This window comes from Meleagris gallopavo, chromosome 2, assembly GCF_000146605.3.
Source record: "Meleagris gallopavo isolate NT-WF06-2002-E0010 breed Aviagen turkey brand Nicholas breeding stock chromosome 2, Turkey_5.1, whole genome shotgun sequence".
In the NCBI taxonomy this organism is placed as follows: domain Eukaryota; kingdom Metazoa; phylum Chordata; class Aves; order Galliformes; family Phasianidae; genus Meleagris; species Meleagris gallopavo.
The window spans coordinates 55,048,243-55,059,534 of NC_015012.2; positions in this window are offsets into that span (position 1 = coordinate 55,048,243).

The following is an 11,292-nucleotide window of genomic DNA, read 5'->3' on the forward strand; positions in this document are numbered from 1 at the left end:
TCAGCGAGACCTGGACAGGCTGGAGAGCTGGGCAGTAAGAAACCAGATGAGGTTCAACACAAGCAAGTGTAGGGTCTTACACCTAGGGAGGAATAATTGCATGCACCAATACAGGCTGGGGGATGAGCTGCTGGAGAGGAGCTCTGCAGAGAGGGACCTGGGCGTCCTGGTGGACGACAGGTTGGCCATGAGCCAGCAGTGTGCCCTCGTGGCCAAAAAGGCCAATGGCATTCTGGGGTGCATTAAAAAGAGCGTGTCCAGCAAGTCGAGGGAGGTGATCCTCCCCCTCTACTCTGCCCTGGTGAGGCCCCATCTGGAGTACTGTGTCCAGTTCTGGGCTCCCCAGTACAAAAAAGACAGGGATCTCTTGGAAAGAGTCCAGCGGAGGGCCACAAAGATGGTGAAGGGCCTGGAGCATCTCCCCTATGAAGAAAGGCTAACGTAAACTCCGGTCTGTTAGCCTTGAGAAAAGAAGATTGAGAGGGGACCTGATCCAGGTTTATAAATATCTGAGGTGTGGCGGCCATAGCGGTGAGGCCAGTCTCTTTCAGTGGTACATGGAGACAGGACGAGGGGAAACGGACATAAGCTGCAGCACAGGAAGTTTCGCACGAATGTGCGTAAGAACTTCTTCACGGTGAGGGTGACGGAGCACTGGAACAGGCTGCCCAGGGAGGTTGTGGAGTCTCCTTCTCTGGAGATATTCAAGTCTCGCCTGGACGCCTACCTGTGCGACCTGGTGTAGGGAACCTGCTTTGGCAGGGGGGTTGGTCTCGATGATCTCTAGAGGTCCCTTCCAACCCCTACAATTCTGTGATTCTGTGATTCTGTGATATTGCCCAAATGCTTGATACAGAATTAAAAAGTCTTTGACACCTGAGTGTCTTCTGTATGCTTTCATTTTATTTCCAGTGACATCCAATGCCAGTCTGCTTCTATAGTCATCTATTGGTCAAATAAGAAAAATCATTTGCTTCTTAGTTATAGTGACAATGACTATTCTCTCATGAGAAAGCTACTTTCAGTGCTAGTTAATTGGAAAGCACATGGTAGTACGGCCATCCATCTTACCATTTACCACCCAACTCCGGCATTTGTATGCAGCACACACTGCAGATTTAATAGTGGGACAATACTTGCAGTGGTAATCAAGTCCTTACACTTGATTATTATTTTTTTTTTTAATGGTAGTAATTTATTTTGAAGTCCCACCTATCCATCCATCAAGTGATGAATTGTTAGGAGGCAGAGAGGAGTAATCTGTTATGTTATCTATGCATAATTCAAAAAGGAAAAATGTAATAAATTAAGCCAATTACTTTCATGTGTGCTAGTGTTTTCTTTGCCTCCTCTACAATCTGTGTTTTTAGGTACGTGTAATAAAAATCTAGCAACATTCCAATTCATCCTCTTCATGTGGCAAAATCTATAACTGAGAAATTACCTCCAATATTGGCCTTTGCATAGAGGGTTCCTGAAATATACAGTGTGTGAAAACATTGCAAGAAGCTATAAAAAAAGCAAAAGTCTGAGTGGCTATTCAAAATAACTCTAGGACACAAGTCAACGTGCTTATTTTTATTTTTACATAAACTCTGCACAAATGATGGCATTGTGCATGGTAATCAAAATCCTGCATGCCAGTCCATAAATGAAAATAAAAACATATAAGCAGGATGCTGATTAAAAAAATTCAAATACTGTGATATACTTGTTGGAAAAACATGCTTCATAAATTTTCTTGTAAGATTCATATGGTGAAGATTGCAGACTAGACAGTATGCTATGGACCTTATCCATATTTATGAATGTACTACATACAGATTATTCTCATTTTATCAATTATAATATATGGAGGTTGCTCCAAAATTAACATCTCTTACTTATTTCCATGGAAACTTCAACAGATACAAAAAGCACGATAAAGAGTATTTTCAGCTGCAAAATGCTGCTTTTGAAAATAGCCACCATCATTAGCCAATTTATGTGATGAGCTCACGAAGACTCACTTTATTTCATGGTGTAACAGCTGTGTGTGATTGTCTGGAAGGCGGCTTTTGTTCTTCATGTCACTGTCACCACTACAGAAACACACCATCCACCACCTCAGTGTACTCACATCTCCACTTTGGTCTCCATAAATGTACAGCAAGCATCAATGAATGTTAGTGGGTGACATTTTTTCTGTATGGAGGAATTCAATGACACACCTTTGCTTCATACACACTTCCATGTCAGATACCATTTTGCCAGGCCAATTTCATATACATCTAGTAAAGTGATAGAGAGTTCAAAGATAACCTGTCCTATAAAAGTCAGAATCTTTATAAAAGATTTTATATAATTGGAGACTAGAAAAAGGGGAGGTAAATAGAAAACTATTGACACAGCTATATCCTGAGGTATAATTTCCTGAGAGGAAGGTAGACAGAACATAACAGCAACACATCCTATCTGAAGGCAGCTGGGCCAGGCAATCTGCGCATATCTCGTTGCAGATTAATGACAAAATGCTTTATCTGCAGGGGTGTCACAGACAGATCCAGGAAGGAACAGATGTTATTGCCATGGAAGACAGATCTGGAAGATTAAAGGACGAAAGTCTGTAGGAAACCAAGCACTCTCATTAGCTATACAGCTGATAGAACAACTATTATTATACTTACATATATTCACTAGCCTGCTTAAGACACTGTTTTCATAGGTGGCTGAATTCTTTCAGTGCCAACACATTGGTGATGCATATACATTTACATGCATTCCACATCATTATTTTGTTGCTTGACTGCCAGAGAAGAATGTAGGATGCTACTGTGAGCTGTGGGGTGCTACTATCGTTCTCATTCAAATACCACACTGAGTAGCAGAAGGACTTTGGGAAGCACTGGGAGATATGTTATCCTTTGCAAAATTCACTGAACAAAAGTACAAATACTCCTTTTAACCTGTGAATATACTGATACAATGGCGCAGATCACATTTAAGGAATGTCCCAGAGATAACGAGTAATTGGTCACTAAATGTCATTTCTCTCAAACGCACAGACATAAAGAGCTCCAGAATCATGTGATTTCACAAAATACCTAGGCATGGATTCTCTGGAAACTGTCTGCCAGAGGTAAATCCTGCATCACATCCATATGTACTGATTCATAATACTGAGAATAGCAGCACTTGCAAATCACTGCAACTAACAAAAGATAATTTATATCCTTTAATATTACTGTAAGGATACATCTGTGAATGGAAAAGCAGACAGTTCTTTTCAAGAAATTCTTCTTGCTCCAAAAAGAGAGAGAATATTTGCATTCTGTTCAGTAAGTTAAACTTCTATCTTTGCATTGAAGAAATTTAGAATTATAGGTTGACTAGAAAGCAGAAAGAAATTGAAACACTTTAGAATGTAAGTGCTCAACAGCAATAAAAATCAGTGAAAATATGTGAACAATGGATATACTTTCCTTTTCCAATATTCTTCTGCTGTAAGATTACTGAAAAATACTAGAATGTATGTGTAGTTGTGTGAATATACACGAACACACACGTGTATACATGGTGGTTTTCAATGTAACTGTTTGAGGTACAAATTAATTATTTTATATACAATATAATTATGTTTAACAATATAGGAAGCCATTCTGTTCTTGGTAAGGAGTTGAAATAATTCAGAGTGTACTACGTTAACATCAGGATAGAACATTTACATCTTGCAGAAGTTCTAGATCTTTTACAGATTCTCTGAGATAGAACAAAAGTGGTTTTCACTCAGATCTTTTCATGACAGATTTTTTATTCTCCTGTAGACTTGGGACTAAATCGGCTGCTGACATTGAAGAATAAGTTTTGTTGATCATGCTGAGAAAAGTGCCCAATTCTACACAGGCCTTAATTTGATTCTTAATCATTTGCTAAAAATTTTCCAGAGCTTTCCAAGCTTTAGGGAAGAATGGCCAGATTTCGTCGCTAGAGTTGCATATAAAAGACTGAGGGAAGCATTGGTTGGAATTTTCTCAATCTTACATTAATTATTGTCTACTTAATAGACAAGCAGTAGTTGCCAGTTTAATCGTTTTATGAGACTCCATTTATCATTCATGCTAAAATGGCCCTGGGTAGCTTCTTTCTATCCACTATAAATCAAAATAAATAATGAATTATGATAAGTGATTTCAACTAATGAATCAGACATGGCATTCCTTATTCCCGCAATATCATCTCAACACATGTGCACTGTTTAGAAGACACAGAACTATCTTCATAAATAGAAAATAATAGCAAGTAGGGTGGTGCTGCTATTCCAAAGAGCTTTTGCAGCAATTCAGCATTTGGCACGAGAATAATTTAGAATTAAAGTTGAAGCTTTAGCAACAAATAAAGAGAGCGCTGCTTATTTTCTTGTTGCAGAGCTATGAGTTGGACTTGCACCATAAGCGAAACATTTTTTGCATCGTTATTAATAGTGTGTGGGCTACGTATGACAAATACTTTGGCCTACACTGAGTTTTTTCATACTGTTTTCAAAATTCTCCAAGTTCTATAAAAATAGATTTGTGAATCCTTGCCAGATTTTCTTAAATAAATTTCATACGATAGTCCTGTAATAAATTTACACTTTTCCCATTGACAGTTTTGGCTAGTATGCTTAATTCACCCATATGGTGGTGAATTAAAGATTAAAATCTGTGAAGCTCTCTCTTACTGTTGGGGAAAGCACAAGACTTCTTATGGTAGACAGACAAGGAGATAAAAATATGCTATACCAATGCTTTTCATTCTTTCACACAACTTCTAGGTCACCCAACATCCAATATGTGCTTAAAGCTTAAGCTGAAGAAGAATATGAAAATTATAGAGCTATTATACTCATCTACTCTAATGTGCAATACCCCTCATATATGTATGCATGCATATATAAACACAGTAGATAGAGAATCTAGACAATCTATGTAACTTTGGATGTAATATAAATTGGATCTATTATCACATTATAACACTTGACAGATCAGTGCTCTATTTTCTCTTAGATTTTGAAGAGAAAAAAAGAAGTTTCACTATTAAATCTGATGAATAAACTGAGTCTCCCCAAAATAATCCACAGTATGATGTAATGTAGAGTATGATCTACTATAAATCTACAGGAAAAAAAAAACTAGAGAAAAAATGAAAATATCTGATTAATCTCAAATTCACTTTCCTATTAAATACTTGAGAAGTAAAGACCAATTTAAAAATATTTTGAGATGAGAAACAGGAAAAGTTTGTCCTACAGACCTTTAAAGTTTTGATTTTGATTCCTTCACTTCTTCCAATCCTTTCCAGAGAATATTAGAATGGCTTGGGTTGGAAGGGACCTCAAGGATCAACAAGCTCCAACCCCCCTATCACAGGTAGGGCCACCAATCTCCATATCATAGACCAGGCTGCCCAGGGCCCCCTCCAACCTGGCCTTGAATACCTTCAGAGACAAAGCATCCACAAACACTCTGAGGAGCCTGTCCCAGCACCTCATCAGTCTCTTGGTAAAGAACTTCCTACTGACATTCAAACTAAATCTTCCCTCCTTCAACTTAAAACCATTACATCTTGTTCTGCCATTAAGACAATTTGCTAAATTCCATACAAATTCCTTATCTCAATTACAGTCATGAGTCAATGGGAAGTAGCATGGCAGAGAACCATTTCTATAAAATTCTGTAGAAAATAGCTTAATGAAGTTATTCATGCTGAGCTTGTAGGAGTAGTTGAATGATTAGAAGGTTTCTGTAACAGAATTAGTCATAATGGAGTGCAAACCTGATGGAAAAAAACAAGACATTTTAATTTGAAGTTTTCAAGGAACACATGAAAATAAATGTTTGATTTGAAAGAAAATAGAAATAAGATTATTTAAACTGAACTTGTACAAAAGTCCATAGCAACAACCACAAAAAGATATGCAGATTTTTTCCACACAATTGAGCGGAAATTCCTATTCACGGCACCTAAGAGCTGTCCAGAAGACACTGAACTCTTACTTTTAGAAAGCCAACTGCATTCTTCAAACAGCTGTTTTTGCAAAGATCACTTTCCCAGGGCATTGTTTTGACAATAGCAGCACTACTTGTGTAGCTCACTTACATATAAACTTTAACTGACTTGTCTTCACTTAATTTTCAAAGAAAAATAAATCAAAGGCTAATTATTATCTTTTATATTTTTCTTTTGACAGTTTCTGTTCTTGAACAATTTACAACACTTGCATTGCTACTATCCGTACTTTCAAATATAAAACGTCTTCAGACTTGCCTCTCATGTGTAATAGGAGTTCCCTTTAAGCATTCACAGAGATACCTCTTTAACCTTCTTTAAAACCCTCCTTGAAACTATCCGCTGCTTGACAGTGATTAAGTCCGTGGTATGCTGGCAATGCTGCTTCTTCAGCTGAGCAGCTCTTTCTCCTTGCTTCAACCCGCTTTCCCATCTGTCTATAGCAACCTGCCATCTCTTGTCTCATAACCTCTTTGAGCAAGGGCAATTTTTTTCTTCCTATGTTTACATACTACTTGGTACAATAGGATTCTGGTGTATGACAGAGAATGCACATTTTCATTAAATACTAAGAGAAAATATATTTAAGTGTTCTAGTGTTTTGAGCTAAACTTCAAATCCCTAATTAGAACAAATGTTCAGCATCCCAGAGGAAATTAAAGTCTGCCTGTAAAATATCACCATCCTGTGGGGGCTAGGGAGTAGGCATACAGCTTTATATTAACCTGGGTACAACAGAGATATTTTTTTGAAGGTAAAGCTTACACTTTTTACTATGAGTAGGCCCAGAATAAATGTAGAGAATTTGACTTTTATACCTCTGACACCCTTTCCTTTCCTCAAGACAGCTAACCAGGATGTGGAAGAGTCATCTACCATGGAACTGAACTTCTTGTCTCACCTTTGCTCCAGTGGCTAGGATTTTCCTTGGTATAAGAGGAAACAACTATCATGGCCATACTAAATCTCAGAAAGACACTGCAGTAATACTAAATATGCATGAGGATATGTCCTCCAAAATCCAAACAGAAACAAAATATTTGTCAGTCCATCTTTATCATGAGCAGTGATTTGGAAGGGAATGTGTAAATTCCGTCATAACCAGTCAGCAAGATGCACAAAATTTATACTGGATAGAAAATTAGATAGAAGCGCTGAGTCTTTTTCATGATCCTGATATGAAGAAATACTTTGCAACAGGAATGCAATCATCGAAGCATAACAAAAGGCATGCATCTGAAAAGACATCCGCATTTGCAGGACTGGGTCCAGCATTTCCAACTCATGGATTATATATATGAATTGCTTAATCATTATATTTAAAGAGATTTAGCTGAGTACATTTTCTTTTCCAGTCCGTAATGTGAAACAGCAGAGGTACCTTTTGAACCAGACCTGAACTATTAATCCAAGGAACACCACAGGCCATATATATATCTATCTATTTAGAGATATATATATGTGTGAGTGTTTTTTTTTTTCCAGTGCAAATCACAGAAAATGAGAGAATTTTAACCAGTTGAAAACCATTTTGACTGAAAAGATGGAATTCTCTAGAAAGAAATTTGAGCTGCATGAAAGGCAAAATATATATTTTAATTTTTGTAATCTCTGAGTTCGAAATTATACTGAAAAAAGGGAATAGGAATTGAAGAATATTTGCATAGTCTACAAAGATATTGATGCTAGAGGAGATAATGTATATTTGGGGGAAAGGTTTCAGGTCTTCTGTTTAGACACACTTGGCTATAAAACAAATTTATGCCAAAGAAGTATGATTACTTTTTTAGAGAGTTGAGATAGTGATAGGACAAGGGGGAATTGTTTTAAACTAAGACAGGGTAGGTTTAGGTTAGATATTAGAAGGAAGTTTTTCACACAGAAGGTGGTGACACACTGGAATAGGTTGCCCAAGGAGGTTGTGGATGCCCCATCCCTGGAGGCATTCAAGGCCAAGGCTGGATGTGGCTCTGGGCAGCCTGGTCTGGTGGTTGGTGATCCTGCAGATAGCAGGGGGTTTGAAACTCGATGATCATTGTGGTCCCTTTCAACTCAGGTAATTCTATGATCTTTACAATAATTTCCCTAAGATTTTCTTCAGGTTTGTATTAAACAAGGCGCAGTTCTATATAGTCATAACACATTCAGAACAAAGCCTATCTGTCTTGTTATCCATATCTGGGCAGTGGCCTCTGAGAACAGAAGTGTGAAGTGGTCCTTCCTATGGTATACCCTCTCTGCTTCCAGGACACAACTCAGAGACTGCACATTTTGTGTCCGCTGATATTTTCATTCTGTTAATGATTTTAGTTTTTATCATGATATATTGCAATTAGTTTTTGAAACCAAATAAAACTTTCTAGCAAAAAAAATCCATGTATAAATCTTCTCTGAGTTATCACACAAGCCAAAGACAACTTCATGTAACTGTTTTCAGTGTGCTATGAAAAAGACTTAAAAAGCACTTTGGGCTCTTCAGCTGAAAGGGAGATGGATTCAATAAAAGGATGGTTTCTCCTTGCCAGTCATTAGTTATGAAAGATTATATGAAACAGTATTGCCAGATAAAGTGAAGAAATCCTGCAAACTTATGGACTTACAAGCATGTTTTGGTTGCTACCAGTGACAGCTATTAAATGTAACCTAATGTTTATCATTTTCTGCTTTTGCTCTGAGAAATGACTTGTAAAGAAAACTTTTAAAAATATGTTAATGCAATTATTTAACAGTTAGAAAAAATATTACTGAAATTTACATTTCCCTTTCAGCACTCCAATCCACTACAAAAGTACTTGCTGTGACTACTGGTCATGAAGGGATATGTAATCATTCAGAGAAGCAAAGTTATTCAACTAAGAATCAAAACTTGCAGTAGTTACCGATTGTTCATGAGTCTATATCATTGTGGTTGCTGACAATTTACTTATGTTTGTGACCGTTTGTGCATTCTGATTGAATGTATAATGCGATTCAATAATCCATCATTAATTTACCAAAACATATTCACACAAAAATATATAGCTTCTTTTCCCACTATTTTACTGCCATGTTTGGAAAGGAAAATCTAACAACTCGATAGCCCCTAAATTAAATTATTTTAAAAATACAAATTCTTCAGGAGGTCACTATTATTCTTAATAAAGCCCTTACAGTAAAATAAATCTGTTCTATAAGCATATATATATATATTTCTATTAAAAAATAAATAAATCACTGCTGTAATGATAAAAGAGCACCGCTAAAACAAAAACAAGACAGAATGAAGGAGAGAAATAGTTTACTCCTTCTCTTCAAATGCTGAAATTGCTCTTTGTAATAAAATTGCTGAAGAGGAAACAACATATTAAATATCAAATTGACCTGGGACAGATAATATTACTGGATTTTAGCCATCAAATATTTCCTTTTTTCTTAATTGGCTATTAGTCTCTATGAACACAAAATGCTCAGGAGAAAAAAGCTTTTATCTTTGTTTTGCTCTTGCATATCTGGTCATGTGAAGTGTAAAAAGCAAAGCAAATGCTCATGCACACTGCACATCAGGTTCTTTGTATAGTACAGGAAGGTTAGAAGGTTTGTTCCTCTTGTGAACATGAGGCACCAGAATAGAAAGAATCACACAGCTAGCTAAAAAAATTCTTATGCTCCCCATGTGAGCTGTATATTTTCATTTCCAAGTCATTATCTTTTATAACTAGCAGTTATCACAAGTAAAGAAGCTCAACCAGATGATTGTTACAGTGGCTATTCAGATACCCAGATGGTTAGCAAACAGTGTAAAACTGTTAAGCAGGACCTAACAATAAACATGTTAATTACAAGTTTTTGTAAAATAACTTTCGGAATCTGACAATATATGGAAAGCTAAAGGCAACAGAACTTATTTTTACTTTAAAATGAATAAACAATGGATGAATCCCCCCTCTACTCAGCATCTGTTTATTATAAACTTATTTACGATGAGGGCTTGCTTCACTAGCGTGTTGTTCTTCCTGTTTTATGCTGCTATCACTGCATGAAATTACACCACTGTAAAACTAGAAACCACTGAGTTTATAGAATTTGAATTTCTGGAACAAACAGCCAAGGTATTATGCATTTTTAGCACAGCTTCATAGTTGCTCTAATATAGGATCAGATATAAGCATAACCAGACCATTCAATCCAACACACCAGCATACTGTGACAGAAAAAGAGATGGAACAGAACTTGTTGCTTTCTACTAGCTGGAGGCTTCCCAGCTATGTTGAAATGCTGAAAACCTCTGATCAGGAGCAATTGAAAAGAGTCAGAGAAAGTCTTCATGTCTCAACATTTCGTATAAACTAGAATTGATAAAAAAAATTCTTTGTAAAAAAGAACAGAATAATGTAATTGTCCTTACATTAAGTCTTCAACTCTGCTGCTACTAATTGGCTAATTCTTTCAAATCATGTAACTTTTAGAACATATAACCAGCAAAATCAAAGGAATAATCTTCAATTTCTTTAACAGACATAAACTGCTTTATTATATAAAGCGTATCTTCTCTGAAGTTTCTTACAAATACAAACCAGACCAACATAACATCTAGCATTCACTGTATTAGAGTAGTACAGATTGAGTCATGTATTGCTTTTAAGTGCTTTTCTTTTGAAACATGTTTCCTTTTGAACCTTCATGTGCCAAACTAATTCTGTCAAAATAGCATTAACCATTTCACATTTTATTTGAGTGCTGGAAGACTGAGTTTTAAGGAAGATTTTCCTGAATGGAAATGGAGAAATCAAATGCTGTACATCTGGCAAAAAAGTATGATAACACTGAAGCCTACTAACTTCACATTTCTGTTTTTATTTTATTAGATTATTTTTATTTTATTAGATTTTATAATCTTCACATCAAAGTTACTCCTAACAGACAGCTTATCATTCAGTATAGTCTGAATTCACTAAGGTTCTTACACTTGTACCAGGTCCCTCAGAAAAGAATTACTTTTCTAAGACTAGGCATGTTCTTAACCATCATGCTGAACTGCAGCTTATTTAATTTTGATTGAAATCAGTGGAAGGACTCTCATTAAATTTTGAATCTCAAAACCCACATCATCTTGTTAACTCTGCATGGATGGATATCTGCATCCAGGTCCTATGGGTCTGCTGTAATATTATGGTATGATGCCTTTAGTTATTTCTGACACACTGGAGAAACCGTGCTGCCATTTATTTTTGCCCCTAGGCCATTCTTTCTCCTCTCTACTGTGCTGCTGTCCTCTGCATGGTCCCA